Here is a 16737-nt window from a genome sequence, read left to right as displayed (position 1 = left end):
GACCCTTTTAGGGCATCCTTGACTCCTAAATTAGTAGAGGCACTAGTGTGTACTAGTGGTTGGTTTAGGCCAGATGAAGTAAACCTCTATAAGGAACCAACGGAAGATATGCTTCAATTTTACAAGGAAATGGAAGAAGAGGAAACAAGAAATATATGCTTTAATTTTTTTAGCAAATTTGTTATAAAATGGTTTTCAACTTTATTTCTTTTGCTACTAATTAATATGTTTTCTTTGTTTGTAATGCAGACTTGACACAAACTCAATCTTCTACAAGTTCAATGCCTCCTCCAAAAGCTTCGACATCTCAAGCTTGAATAAATGATCACTGAATTCTACTTTTTGAAATTTAGTTCCAATTTTCATTTGGTTTGAAACTTTAATTTCTATTTGGATTGTAAACTTAATTTTCATTATGAATCTTGATGCATCATTTGAATTATTGTGTGTGTGAATTGTAAACGATGAATAATAGATGAATTTAAGCTACAATGTATGAGATAAAGGTACCCAAAAAAAAGTTTTTCCCTTGAATTAGGTTAAAAAAACAAAAACAGATTTTGTCCCAAAATAAAATGGCAATTACCATTGCCATACCATGTCAACCGAACTTTTGGCAATACCGAACTTTGGTATATCGAAAGTTTGGTACGGTAATGGTAATAGATTTTACCAAACCGAATGTTTGGTACGGTAATTGGTACGAGGGTTTTGGTACGATAACCATACCGAATCCACCCCTAATTAAAACCTCTATTTTTCAAGTTGCACCTCTTACTAGTTTTCCCTCTCCAACCTCTATTTTTGCAGGCTCTTCTCTTTAATTACCAAAATGAAAGCCTTGATTTCAGAAACTCAACTATGGTTGATGGGTATGAGAAAAAAAAAAGTTTTGAATTTTGCAAGAGTGATTAAAGTCAAGGTTCTCTCCCTCCAGCCACCACCCACTCACTTTAGGTCTGATGGGTAGGTGGCAACCCTTCCCTTTCCTTCCTGCTTCCTCCTCTCCCTTTCTCTTCATCTGTCACCCATTTTCCCCTCCCTTCTTTCTCCCATTTTTTCATCATTGCTACCTGTTTTGCTTCATATCTCTAAAGATGGTGGCATGCCTCATCTCTCTAATGATGGTGGCTCACTCCAATTCACGAATTTTAAGGGTGGTGGACTTGAGCTCGGTTTCAAATTGGGTGTTTCATCCCTATCTTTTTGGTTTTTTGCTCATCTCTTGGAGATTTTCAGCTTGCCGCACCAGATTCAAATTAGCCCCAAGATTACTTATAATCCCTGACCCTAATAATTACTTAGCTCTCCTTCTTATGGGCATCACATAAGTGTTCTCTATGTGGATGTAAATTTCCGCATTCCTTTGATTGACGAATCTGCACCTGCAAAATAATAACACCTAGGATTAAGGCCAAAAGCCTCACGCATCCACGATGAATGGGGATGGGGCTTTGGCTGAAGAATCTCTGATGCCAAAGTTAGAATTCTAGAAAGAATGTGTTTAGACATTTGCAGGTAGCAAAAAACTCTAGAATTTTAGAGATGGGTGTATTTATAGGAGAGATAGAGGAGATGGACCAGCCCTCTAAGGTTTAGGGGTGGCCGGCCCTAGGCTTGTGTTTAAATGGGAATATTCCAAGATATTTGTGTAAATAAATATCTTGGAGTAATTTGGTAAATATCCTAAATAAATGGGATTAGGATTACTTACTTGAAAGAGGTATTCTTCTGATTAGGAATGTATTTATGATAAGAATAAGGAATTATCCTATCATAAATACCTTTGACTTTCCTACGGGTAGAGGTGCCTTGAGCAGCCGTTGATCTCTACCTACTCTACCTCAGATGCGCATGGTGAATGAAACTACTCCTTGCCTATTTAAAATGGGCAGTCTTGTCTTTCTTGGGGAATAATCTGCTTGTCAGCTTCATGATTTTTTGAATTTTTTTTGCTCCACAAATGCCCCCATAACTGCTGGGCTGCTCGTAGGAAAGGGCAAGAAGTGTAGGAATCCAAAGCTGAAATGGAGTTTGTGTCTCAATTTGATGTAGATTCCTTCTTTAATTTGGAATTTAAATTCTTCTAGGCAAGGGAATATAATTGCCATTAAAACCTATTTAGTCTGCGTCAAGGAGAAGGTTAAACAAATTTGGAGTGCAACTAAAACCCCACAAGAAAGAGAGAAAGCAAGAGGATATTCATTCCCCCTCTTCTAGCTATCTTCTTTGCTTGCCCGTGCAAAGAATTATGTTCCATACGAGCTAGGCCTTCTAGGTTATGGCATTGGCCCTTGGCCCGTGCGCTGGAGAAGAGAGAGTGTAGGAATGAGGCGCATGCCTTCATTCCGTGATTGGGCCCGCGGGCCGTTTGGGCCATGTGAGAATGAGAGAGAGAGAGAGAGAGGTCAACACTGGGCTCCTGCGGTCTTAGTCCTATATTTTTTTTTCTTCTTCAAGCAACCTTCTTATGCCGTTGTAGGATTTTTTTTTTAACATGTCTTCCATAAGCCACAAGAATGATGAATTTATTCCGCCGTTGTATCGCTATAAGGGATCTGCGAGTAAGCTAAGTTACTTCAAGGCTGCTCGCGTCAAGGTAGGTTCTGATAGGCAATTCAAATACTTCCTTGAGATGTTTAAGCACGCAATTTTATCTGGAGTTCACGTGAAGCGGGCCAAGGATGGTAGCAGCAGTGAACTGTGTGGGTCTAGGAAAGCTATCAAGTTTCACCCTTACTACTTTGTGTTAGGGTTCACCTTTCCCATGCCTTGATTCTTCCGAGAGGTGATTTGCTCCATGAAGTGTGCTTCTACTCAATGTTCTCTGAACGCGGTCCGTTTTATGGTAGAGTTCCACAACTTAAGCAGGTTTTTTACTTTGACCTAATTGCTAACGAGTTTTGGTAATTCTTTGACATATGGCACACCGATGGTGTTAAGCAGCTAAAGACCCTCTATAGGCTCTTTGATCACACAAGCAAAGGGGATTAGGACTTGGCCAATGAGACCCTAGAAATCAACGGATAGTAGGAATTTGACTCATCATTTGGGCTACGCATTTCAACTGCTTTCATCGATGGTAAGTAGGCTGCTTAGTCTCTAAGCTACTTTATACTTTTGTTGAGCCGCCTTCTGATTTGTTTTTTTCTATTTATGTAGATTTGGAATTCAGTTCAACTTCCAAGACTTCTCCAAACATGAAGAATGTGCACATCGCTCTGGGGATCCCTACTAAATATTGTAAGTAGCATTGGCTGCTCAGTCCTCTTTGTAGGGAGAAATGTGAGCTACCCCCACATGAGGAGATTAGGAGGATCAAGGGTGAGTCGTTCGCTTGTCCGATCATTACTGTGGAGCCTGTTGCTAGTGAAAACAGGAGAAAAATATCATTGTCACCTGCTTAAGAGCCGTCAGTGGAAAAGAAGTCGAAAACTTCCTCTGCTACTCACGAAGGTCCGTTTACTACTGGGAAACTCGTGATTGACTTGACTTTTTCTAACGGGAAGAAAAAGGTTGCTAGATCTAAGCCTGTGAAGCCTGCTGCTCTGAGGGTTGCTAGAACAGTCATTGAAAGAATTGTGCAGCGAAAGAGTTCTGTTGTGCCACCTCTACCTAGTTTTATTCCGAGGCAGCCTTCCGTGTCTAGTCCGATCTGATTCTGAAGGTGCATGCAATGGTGAAGAACGGGGATGGTGATTTCGCTGCCAAGGCAGTGCTAGGGCCGACCCCTCCTGCTGAGAAAGAAGCGTCTACTTGCGTGAGCAATTATGATTAGCCTGCCAAACTAGCTTTAGGGGAGTTTTTCGAGATCCATACACTATTGAAGCCCAATTTGCTTGAGAACATAGAGGCATGTGCCAAGTTTGTTGATGGTGTGAGCAAGGTTATTAACTTCAGTTTCTCTATGCGGCGTAAATCTTAGTCACAGAGGGGTTCCCTGCTTGCTCTGATGCATAAATATGTGATATTGGCTGCCGAGTACACTCGTATAAAGCAGGATGACGCCAAGGCTACTAGGGAGATAGTGATAGCCATGGTATCTAAAGCTTGCTCGATTGCTGAGAAAATTAAGGAGTTGGAGTCTGAACTTACCTTTTTTAAGGATTTGATATCTCTGCCTCCACTACCCTATAACTTGAGACTGCTTGCCAAGAGATCAGTGACTTGAAGGCTCAACTTGACTCGATCCAGGGGAAGTATGGCATTGCAGAGAAAAAGATTAATGTCCCAGCTATGCTAGTGCAAGACCTCGAGTGTGCCATTTCAGAACTTCAGTTTGCCTATGATGCCAAGGACGTAAAGCTATTCACCATGCATAATGACGTGGTTCGACTCAAGAAGGCATCCAGTAAACTTGAGTCCAAGGAAGTTGAGCTACAATGAGTGTTGTCTGCCTACAAGAACCTAAATAAAGAACTAGATGAGTTACAGAGTGCTCGTATTGACCTGTTTGAGGAGCATAAGCAACTGAAGAGTGAAAAGTCCAGTCTTGAGGTTGTTCTTGCCCAAGGTTAAGCTGACTTCTACAAGCTTGACTATATAGATCATTTCCTTAGCATGTCGTTTGACTACGCCTTTTGTAATAAGAACTTCGATCATTTTCCTATTTATTCCGATGATCTGCTTAAGTTTTCCTTCGTGAACACCATCGGTGGAACAGCTAAAGATCAAGCTGCCCAGATAGGTGTAGTCGAATATGATGCCGCCCAATAGGGATGGCTTGTGACAATGTTGCTCCTGATGGAGTAGCTGTAGATGAAGCGTGGGAGGTTGATGCTACTGGGAGTGATGCAGCTGTTGACAATGTCCAAGCTTCTGAGGAGTAGTCTTTTTAAATAGACTTTAGGATTTACTTTCTTTTCCTTTTCTGCTTTGCTTTTTCCTTTGCTTGAATTGTGTTGGCCATCGTGCTAATTTGCCAATTTGCTAGAAATTAATAAACTATTTTTCTTCGCTTTACTTCATATTTGTCTCTTTGCCTTGCTTCAAGTTTTTGAAGTAGAATGAACAATTAAGCAGGCTGCTTTGAACAAAGCAATCAAGCCCATCGCCATTGCTTTGGGCGCCAACTTCGGGTTGTCAGGTGCGAATCTTTGCTTGCTTGAGGCGTCTTTTGAAACTTTTAACTTGCAGGGCCGAATGACCTTCGTAGTTGTATGTTTCGTATCGGTGGTTCACTAGATCTTTAATCACAAGGTCGTTGGCAAAGTGCGCTTCTTTTTAATAAGCAAATGGGCTTGCATGATCTATGTGACTGTTGATTTAGGCTTAGGACTTCTGCTAAGCTGTTAACCAGAGAGTTACCAACCAAGTGCCTTACTTACAAAAGCAGACAAGTTTGCATGACTGCTCGATTGTTAACATTGATCTTTTAAGGCGTTAAACTACTAAGCTTTATCTCGTGTTGTTGCCCCCTGACCATAGGTTGCTTAGCTAGTCGTCACTTATCTAATCCTTTAAGCTGCGTGGCCTGCATCACAACATACTAAAAATTGCTGGGACATGAAATTCGCTACCCTTTCACATAAAAAGCATGTGATTATATGGAATTTTGTGGGTAGTGGTTCGAAAGAACACTTTGCACTTTATGTAACCAATTTTCGTAGGTTGCGTAACAAGTAGCACATCACTTTAGGAATCAGTGTGAACCCAAGGGGTTGTTTTGCGCTAAGTGATGTGGTAGAAACTAACACACAAATTAAACCTTATAAATTATGCAATCATAGTACGAGTAAGTAGGGATCATTCTATTCCGGGGATTAAAATGGATGCTAATCAACACAAATTAAACTTATAGAACTGAAAACTAAGTTAAACTAACAACAAAACAATGGATGGGGGGATTTTGGATGAATTTAATAACAACAAAAGTAAATGGCAACAAGTAAATTAAGTTGTGAATGAAATATGGATGAAGGGTAGCTAAAGGATTCTTTTTCCACACATGAATCATATGCATATAAATCGATTCCAGTTATTTTTCCTATAAACCATGAATGACAATGCCCCAAATTAACTATGAACAACACCAATTAACTCTAAGATTTTCCTAAGTTCATTAAATTGGACTCAGCAACGCAACCAAATTATTCTTCTCAAGTTCCCTAACTATGAAAAGCATGATAGAGATACATCTCAAAGATCATTAAGTTTTGTGAAAATCATAAGTATTGACAAAACATTCGTAACTATAAAAAGCATGATACTCCTACCAAGAATTTACTTAACTCAATCATGACTAGTGACTTTTACTACTTGCAAAATATAAGTTCATAACGATTAGGTGAAATTCCCTTATATTCTACCATCAAATCCCTGCATGCAAACTAAGTATGCATCCTTAATAAACATACAAGAATAAGTTCTCTATAAAGTAGATAAGTAAATTGCATTCATGTTTTATGAAACAATAACAAGATGTAATCAATTTATATAAAACATATGATCACGGCTTCGAATTCACCTCTAGCCAAAAAGAAACTTAGCTACACATATTCATCATAACTGAAAAGCAATCTAAAATAAACATTGAAACTTAAAACAAAAAGATAAAGAACTCTAAAAATTCCAGCAACTTCAATGGACGAATGGTAGGCACGGCACACCCTTCAACATTGTAGAACACTTCATATATATACATATATATACATATATATATATATATATATATATGGCATGGCTAGGGTTTTCTTTAGAGTGAATGAAAACAGAGGAAAATAGGTAATCAGAATTGGGAAATTCACCTAGAATAAAAAGGGCATGTAAAAGTGGCAAAAAGGCAACTTTTTATAGGGTGAAAGAGGCTGCAAGATATTCCAAAGTGATCCCAGCAACTTAGCCTTTATTTTTCACGTTTTTGCCTTATTTGGCACCTCCAAATCAGGCTAGATATCCCAATTCCTTTCCCATTCTATTCCTGGTCATCTAACAAGCCAAATTCATCTTTGCTTCTTTATTTGGACTTCAAAACAAGTAACAACTTCTCTCCAACTAGGATTCATTTTTCTTGTGTAATTCCTCGCCTTCCGAGCCTCAACTTTAATTTCTCCAGATTTTAGCACATGTTTAACACCTTTTAAACACCAAAACGTTCAGCCCATATGCCATCCATGCATGTTATCCAATCCGAGTCCAAAACTGCTCCAAACTGCTCCATTTGACTATTTATTGTCCTCTTTACCAACTGGACCTATAATAATATGAAAATAACTTAAATTACTATAATAAATGGAAATTAACTAAGTAAATGCAAAGAAATAAGATAACAAAGTTGCATAAGTATGCTCCTATCACTAAGCAATGCATATGTGAACTAACATGTTAATTCACAAGATTGTGCAGTTGTATAGGTTTATGCGGCTAACTGATGGGTTTACCGTAGGCAGTCTTCCAGAAATCTAGGTTGTTTGTTAAATTGGCAGTGACTTTAGGTTCCCAGGGATCTTCCAAAAACTGTAGGATGCTCAAAAGGGATGTCCCTCTAACGGGTCGATGGAATAATATTTATAAACACGAAGATCGCTAGTTGGTCACATACATGATGCTCAGTCGGGGGTTGCCAACAGCCGATCATATCAAGGATGCTAAACTGTGGTCCACCTTCATGGGCAGCCATCCAAAGGGTGAGTTATGCTTCTCCGTCTCTGAAGCCTAGGTCCTCGCAGATCATGCAAAAGGCCTAAAATACTTCAGTCTTGCTAAGCCTTGAAAATACCATTATGGCTACTTCTAGGGATGCCGGTGCAGGCCATCGTACTCTAGTTACACTAGGGAAGTCCGACCTATCCATGTCTAGATATTCAAAGTGCACAATTTACCCTCTCCTAGGATGAGAGCATGGTTGGTCCCCAAGGGGGGTAATTCATGTGATAGGTCCCTGATTGGACGTGATCTTCAATGAGAATATAAGTAAACAGTTGTTGCAAATACGCAATCAAGCCAAATGATGAATAACTTTAGAAATCTTCATTAAAAATTAGAGCAATGATATCGAACTTAGCTAAAAGGTAGAAATCGCGTAACAATTGGATAGTCTTCGACTTGCGAGATAGTGCTCATCGAGCTACTTGAGTCTTTAAGCTTTATTTCATATGAGCAGTGCTCATGGTGAAGTAAGAGGTCATGCGTAGTACTTCCACATGTTGTAGGCATTCCATTACTTATCGATCTTTGTCATTCATGGTGGTGAAGGTGTAGCTACCCTTGTTGTCTGCTCTACTAACTTTGTATGGACCTTCCCAAACTATGATTCATCTTTTTGGAGGCTTCTCTTTAAGCAACATAGAATGCTTTTCTTAGAACTAGATCTCTAGGTTGAAACTACCTGATATTTGCCCTTTTGTTGTAGCTGGAGAGGAGCTGCTGCTAGTAGGCTACAATGCAGGTGATAACCTTCTCGCGTTCCTCTTTTGCCAGATCTAAATTTGTGGCCTTCTCCTTTCTGTTATGCTCCAAAGTCGACAGTATGGTGCTGATGCTCGGCACGATGACATTGGGAAGGATGATTGCTTATAAACCAAATGCCAAGGAGAAAAGAGTTTTATCGGTTGCTCATCGTCTGGTGGTGCGATACGCTTATAAGACACTGGGAAGTTCGTTTGGCCATTTTCCCTATTTGTCTGTGAGGGATTTCTTAAGCCAGTCCAAGATTATCTTGTTAGATGCCTTCACCTACCTGTTACCTTGGGGATATCTAGGTGTAAACATATACTGCTTGATGCCTTATTTCTGAAAGAACTTCGCTAAGTCTTTGCCCACGAATTGCGGGTTGTTGTTGGTGATGATGGATTGTGGAATGCCAAATCGCCAAATGATGTTCCTCTATATGAAGCGCTCTATGTCTGATTGAGTGGTGGTGGTCATGGGCTTGGCCTCTATGTCTAATTAAGTGGTGGTGTTCATGGGCTTGGCTTCTACCCATTTGATGAAGTAGTTGATAGCCATAATTATCATGCCCCTACCTTCAGTAGAGGGCGGTATGGACCCTACCTGGTTGATTGCCCACTACATGAATGGCAACAAGCTTGTCTGCGGGTGGAGCTTACTAGCAGGCAATGCAGGTACAGGCTTTAAGCGCTGGTAGCTGTCACACTTTTAAACAAATTCATTAGCATCTTGATGCATGATAGGCTAATAGTAACCGGCGTTGAAGACCTTTTTGTGCTAAGGATCGGAATCCTAAGTGGTTTTTACAAACTCCTTCATGGATCAAGCTCAGAACTTTCAAGTCATTTGGAAGCGCTAGGCAATGGAGATATGGGCTTGAAAAAGATCTTCTGACGGGAATGTCGTTCCACATGTAGTAGCATATCACCTTTATTTGAAACTTTCTAGCTTTTGATCTTTCTGCAGAGAATGTCTCATTGACTAGGTAGTCGATGATGGGGCCTTGCCAACTTGGGGTTGCGTTGACTTGTAACACCTCGACTATCGATTTTTCTTCTATGTCGACTTTCCCAAATACTCGATTGGGTTAAAGCATCTGAATTGGTAGTCCAAATCGGACCCTAAGGCTGCAAGGGCGTCTTTATGAACGTTGTCTGCCCGTGGCACCCATGTAAGTGTGTAAGTCTGAAACACCTTAAGCTGTTTTCGTACCTTCTTGAGGTAAAGTGCCATCCTTGGATCCTTTGTTGCATACTCATCGGTAATCTAGCTAGTGATGAGCTAAGAATCAGAATGGATTGCGAGCTTCTTGATTGCTAGATCTTGTGCCATTTGTAGGCCTGCCAATAAGGCCTTATACTCTGCTTCGTTGTTTGATGCCTTAAAGCCTTGAGTGATTGCCTACTCGAGCACCGAGCCGTATGGGGTGATGAGAACCAAGCCTGCTTCAGAGCCCTTGTAGTTGGATAAACCATCGACGTACAAATGCCAAAAGTCCTAGTCAGAAAGGGTTAGCACAGCCAAGGCGTGCTTGGCTGCTTCGGGGGCACCTTTGGGTTGTGTTGTTATGTCTTCTAGGCTGGGAGTCAACTCTGCTATGAAGTCTGATAATACCTGAGCTTTTATCGCCGTGCGGGGTTGGTAAATTAAGCTGTATTGGTCAAGTTCCAATGCCCATTTCCTTACTTGTTGAGAAAAATCTGGACCATGTAAGATAGATTAGGGATACTGAGTTATGACGACAATCATATGCTCCTGAAAGTATGGTCTGAGCTTCCGAGCTGCAACAATTAGTGCCAAAATTAGCTTTTCAATCCTCGTGTATCTTGTTTCCGCATCAAGGAAAGCTTTAAAAGTGTAGAATACTGGAAGTTAGGCCTCCAGCTCTTCTCGTATGAGGGCATAGCTTACTACTGCCAAGTAAATGTATAATTCCTTGACTACTTTCGGCTTGGATAGTAGATGAGAGGAAACGGTTGAGCGCGGCTGGGCTCAGTCATGAGACGGTTCTAGACGTCTTCTCCAACTGCTCGAGAGCAAGAATAAGGTATTCGGCGTCCTCTTCTGGCCTCCATCTTTTTTCTTCTGTTGGCGTGTTATTCTGAACGTCATTATCTTGATCTGCCTATTGTGGTTGCTATTTTATAGTAAGCTTGTCCTTCTGAATCTCAATAGTTTATACCAGGGTGAATGAATTCGTTTTTTACTCCTTCAGCATTTGCATCGTGCATTATTAGGATGTGGCCTATCAGACTTGATCTCTCCAACTTCTCCTCACAAGATGCGGAATCAGAATATCTAGTACTCGATGGAGGTTACGACGGTCTTCCTAAAATCATGTTATAGGGAGATGGGTCACTAACAATTGTGATCGTTTACTTTGAGACTACTGGTAGTGTTCTCACATCGAGTGTTATGTAGCTAATAACAGTTAAGGTGTATTTGTTGAATTCGGTGAATACCTCTGCTCAATGTATTATCATGTTTTCCAGACTCATCTTCTAAATGACTGATTAGCTAAAGTAGATTTACTGTGTTTCCGTTGTCCACCATCACTCTGTCGACTATAACGTATGCCAGTTGAATGAACATTACCAGAACATCATCGTGTGGGAAGTCAACTTCCTCGGCATCCTGCTCAGTCAAACCAACGATGGGTCCAAGTTTGGTGTTGACTGCCTGAACCTAAGAGATTGATATAGCCTACTGGATCTTCATTTTCTTGGAGTTGTTTGTGGCCCTTAAATATTCAGACTCGGTGAACGTGTCGTTGATTCTGATGGTCTTGGTAGACAACTCTTTATCTACGTCTATGTTCCTTCTAGGCTGCGTAGCTGGCTTGTCCAGGTTTCTGTTGCATTTACTCTTCTTCACCAGCTTTTTTAGGTAGTCCCTCCAAGTATAGCAGTTATCGTTTGTGTGGCCATGACCTTGGTAGAACGTGCAGTACTTGGTGTGATTTAGCTTGGAGGTGTCTCATTTAAGTTGTTTTAGCAGCTTGAACCAAGACTCACTCTTGAGGTCACGGAGGATCTGATTGATTGGGATCGAGAACTTGGTATAGTTCTTAGTAGCCTAACCTCATTTGGCCCTCTGCTTGCTTTGGTCGTTGGACTACTTCTTATCCACCTTATTCTGAGCTATCTCGGACATCTTCTGAGAATGCTCATGTGCCTTATTTGCTCGTCAGGCCTCATCCCAAAGCACATGCTTCTCTGCTAGAGCAAACGAATATGCTAGAGTTAGGTCTTCTTTCATGATCAATTCTCCAAATAGAGGATGATCTACTGGAGTCACTTTTGGAAGGCTGTGTTGGCGATCGAGTCATTGCAGCCGGCTATCTTTGCTTTCTTCACCTTGAACCTTTTTAGTCATGGAGCGACTCCTTCAGATTCTTCTTCATGTTAAAGAGATGATCGGACTTTTTCTTGATCGAGCAGTAGGATGAGTATTCCTTAGTGGAAACTACATAAAACTTGTCGAAACTCCGAATAAAGTATGGAGACAAGGTATAGAACCAATCATGCACCTCGTCCTGCAAAGTAGTGGCGAATATCTTGCATATTAAAGTGTCATTGGCTTTGTAGAGGATCATTGTGCTGCGGTAGTACTTCAAGTGCCTTTCCAGGTCTCCGTCTCCCTTAAATAAGGTGAAATGTGGCATATTAAACTTACACGAGGGCTCCGTCTGCTCGATCTTGTCCATGAAAGATAATCTTCCAATGTGTACCACGTCCCTGCGAAGGGCATCATCTGTGGTCTCAATGCACTGGAACCCGCGTAATCGCTAAGTCATGAACCTCTATACTTCTTCTTGAATTTGCCTTTACCAGGGTAGCGGGGCTTCTAGCTGCCCTTGGTCATGACCTCCTGGTCTCCGCTACTCTTCCTTATGCTCGGCTCGTCTATGTCGCAACTACGGTGCATATAGTACGTTCCTAGCAGGCGAGCGGATTACTCATAGGCTGTCGGTTGAACTTGGCCAGATTGACTACTCATCTTCATCCATTGTGCTACCTACTCCGATGTAAGGTGGATGATGCTCTTTGCAGGCTTAGCTGTGAATGAACATTTCACTTGGAAGGTTGTCCATGTTGATTATTAGAATGTGGCCCCAATCGTGAATGTATACTTGTCTAGGGGCTTAACCTAGAGTGCACACTAAGACGAGAGTATATGCTATCTAGGGGGCCCAGGTAGGAGCGTACACTGCCAGAACACTTGATTCGTGGCGGGTCAATGGGCTACTTGCCAGGATGTTGCTAGAGAGAAATATCATCACCTACCTTTGTCCTACTTCGGGACACCTCGTCTAGGGCACGCTGCATCTCAGTGCACTGTAGGAGCTTATTCACCAAGGTAGTCTGCTACGCAAGGGCGTTTGTCAACTTGGCGACTTGTCATGATAGGTGTTGTTCACCATTTGGAGTGAAAGAGCTGAGATGGTAGACTTCTACTTAAGTAGTGGAAGTGTAATGGACTATAGGTGCAAAGCTTGAGCCAGGGTGGGTCAGATATATAGTAAGGTATGGTGAAAATACCCTTAGTTTAATTATTGGCCTCAAAATCTGGATTTAGGCAGGTTAAACTGGTCTGGGACCATGTTGAACCGTCTAGAGTGCAGCGAGAACAGGTCGGGTGCATGGGCATTGAGCTGCCTCGGTTTGTTCTGCTTGGCATTAAGTTGGAGGCACGTTGGGCTTGTACTGGGCTGTAGCTTGCGTCCCGGTTGGCGCGGCTTGGGCTACCTCGATTTGGGCTACTCATGTCTAAGTGAATGTGGTAGGTGCCAGGGGCTGCTGTCAAGGGTGAGCAACTGCCTGAGCCTGAGGCTGCGCCTGCTGGCTGTTTATGCTATAAGCCTCCTGCCCTAGGGTTTTCTTGCGATGAGTAGAGGTTGCCCCATAGGCCACTGCAGCGGCGGCTACCGTTGTTGGCATTGCCACGATACCTCATTGAGGTAAATGAGCGGTCATTGCCATGGTAAGCCTCAATGAGCGATGATGTGGAACCACGTCACAATCTCCATCGGTGGTCTATGTCTTTCAATGTAGAGGGTCCCATAGGTTATAGTTTCTGAATTTCTTGTCATCGTAATTGTGGATCTACGAACGAAGAAAGTTGAAAGCAACAATCTTTTTCAAGTCTTTGAATCAGAGCTCTCAATAAAAGCACCAATTTGTGGATGCAAATTTCCGCCTTCCTTTGATTGATGAATATGCACTTGCAAAATAATGACACCTAAGATTAAGGCCAAAAGCCTCACGAGCCTACATTGAATGAGAGTGGGCTTTGTTGAAGAATCTCTTATGCCAAGGTTAGAATTCTAGAAAAATTTGTTTAGATGTTTTTGGATAGCAAAAACCTCCAAAATTTTGGAGATAAAGGGTGGATTTATAAGAAAGATTGAGGAGATGGATCGGTCCTCCAAGGTTTAGGGGTGGCCAGCCCTAGGCTTGTGTTTAGCCAGCCCTAGGCTTGTGTTTAGCCAGCCCTAGGCTTGTGTTTAAGTGGGAATATTCCAAGATATTTGTGTAAATAAATATCTTAGAGTGATTTGGTAAATATCCTAAATAAATAGGATTAGGATTACTTACTTGAAAAAAAACCTTCTCTAATTAGGAATGTATTTATGATAAGAATAAGGAATTATCTTATCATAAATACCTTTGACTTTTCCTACGAGCAGGTTTGCCTTGAGCAGTTGTTGATCTCTACCTCAGCTGCGCATGGTGAATGAGACTGCTCCTTGCTCATTTAATAGGGGCAATCTTGTATTTCTTAAGGAATCATCTACATGTCAGCTCCATGATTTTTTGGATTATTTTTTCCTCACACTCCTCTATCCTCCTACTCCTTAGTCCACAAATCCTCTATTCTGCTAGATGCTTGCTTTCAATTGAGAAGCCTCATATGGCCAATGTGTTCACTACCCACCTCGAGAGCGAGTCATCACTCACTTAGATAAAGGTGTGCAAAATCGCTCTGCTGTTGGTTTAGGTCTTCGTGCTGCCTCCTTCTACAGTTTTGATGGTGTTGTGTCTTCTTACTTTGTTGGCATTAGTCCTAGGGTGATGGATATGGTTACTGGGGTGGGTTGCTTATTTCTTTTGCTGAGTATTTTACAGGCAAATTTGTGTATTCTTTGTGCATCTTCGTTGTTGTGTAAATAGGGATTAGATTTGTTCTTCAATTGGGACTTATTTGCATTTGTGGTTAATTTTATGGCTCTTTTTTTGTTAGTGTTGATCGCGTATCAGCTGACCCAAACGACGAATTGGTGAGGTACATAATGGTTCTGGCGATGACGATTTCTGTCAACTGACTAATTGGACCATCATATGATTTGGTTGGGCTTCTTTGTCCACTTGGCCTACTAGCAGCTTTTTTTTTTTTAAGTTTATCTCAGATAACATTTTCGTTTATCAATGAAGATTATGTTTGACACAAAAGAAATGAAAACAAGTAAAGGTTCTTTTTGGACTATTGAAATCTTAATTTCCCTAATATTTCAAGTTTTTTAAGGTTGGTTCTTATTTCGAAATTGCATGCTTTTATATAGGTTTATTAATTTACTGATTCAATTTAATTATGTGCTATTGATAGGTTTTGTTTGGGCTTTCTTTTTTACTTCCTTTCGTTTTGTAATTTTTACAAGGAAACGATATATTTTGTTAGATTAAATATTATATTAGCTATCGACGGGGTTTAAACTCACGCCGTTATGCAAGGACTTAACACATTTTCACCACTGTGGTAAATGACTACTTGCATTTTGTAGAGCTTGGTTTGCTAGCTGGACATGGTGAAAAATGTGGATCAGTTGCCAGAGGAACAAAGAGAAGAATGAAACGTTATGTTTTCAATTAAGTATTTGACACTTCTTGTTAGTTATCAATAAATAAATTGAGGTTAATTTAAATCGTGCTTGTTTTGCGTTTGGATATAATTATAGGTAGGTTATGTGAAATGAGCAAGGACATGATTCGGGAATAGAGGCATTTATTAATCAAATTGAATTTCATTCTAATTTGTGTGAAGTAGTAAACAGCTTATATAATTCAATATTATTCGTACTCAGATTCTTGAAAATTTTAGTACACAATTTCAGCAGAAATCTGACTCTAATTCCATTTCATTTTAACTCCTTCTCAATTCAATTCATTCTCAATTCCTCTCATTTTGATTACAAATTAATATAGAGTAATTTCTTTAAATGTTGTTAGGGGTTTATCTTTTTGTAGTTAGCTTCTGTAGGGTTTTTATTACTAAAGAATTGTATTCTTTTTAACAAATGAAACAATAATCAAAGTTCCAATCATTTTTTCTTCTTCTCCCTTTAATTTCTTAACATATCAAAGCATGGTTTTCAATACATATAGAACTACAGACTTTGGTTTTCTGGAGCATGCTCTCTTTTTAAAATGGGTTATTATACAAAATGGTCCCTGAGATTTGCATGATCAGTAGAAATAGTCCCTGAGATTGTCCGCCATCCATGATTTTGGTCATTCCATTAAAAACTCCGTTAAGTGTCCTGGAGCTCTTGGCCGGAAGTTTGGGCAATTTTCAAAGCTTCGTAATTCAATCATTTCTTAACCAAATTCGACCCATAATATATCAAAATGAAGATAGGAAAGTGTAGAACAAGATTATACCTATTTGAAAGCCCAATGACTGCCGGAGATGGCCAAAAAATAGCTGAAATGTGACAGATCAGTGGGAAAACTGGAAAACTCGCCGGAAACTGGGTAAACTTTAAACGTTCATAACTTCTTCAATACTTAACGAAATCGAGTGATTAAAAAATGAAAATCATACTTCTCAATAAGACAAAGAGAATGGTATCTTTCTTTATTGCTAACTCGCCGTGATTTGGCCTGAAACCTGTTCGAAAGTGGCTAACTCGAAAATGGTTAGCCACTTTCGAGCCGTTGTCCGACCAAACCACGGCGAGTTAGCCTTCGAAAAAGGTACCATTACCTTTGTCTCGTCAAGAAGTATTATTTTTGTTTTTGAATCACTCGATTTGGTTGAGTATTGAAGAATTTATGTACGTTTAAAGTTTACCCAGTTTTTGGCTGGTTTTCCAGTTTTTTCTCAAACCAATCACCTTTCAGGCTATTTTCTGGTCATCTCCGGTAACCATTAGGCTTCCAAATAGGTACAACCTTATTCTACACTTTCCTATCTCCATTTTGATATATTATGGGTTAAATTTGGTTAAGAAACAATTGAGTTATAAAGCTTTGAAAATTGCCCAAACTTCCAGCCAAGAGCTCTGGGACATTTAACAGAGTTGTTAACGGAATGACCAAAATCATAGATGGTGGACAATCTCAGGGACCA

This window comes from Malus sylvestris, chromosome 1 (genome assembly GCF_916048215.2).
Source record: "Malus sylvestris chromosome 1, drMalSylv7.2, whole genome shotgun sequence".
Taxonomy (NCBI): domain Eukaryota; kingdom Viridiplantae; phylum Streptophyta; class Magnoliopsida; order Rosales; family Rosaceae; genus Malus; species Malus sylvestris.
This window is presented reverse-complemented; position numbering follows the sequence as displayed.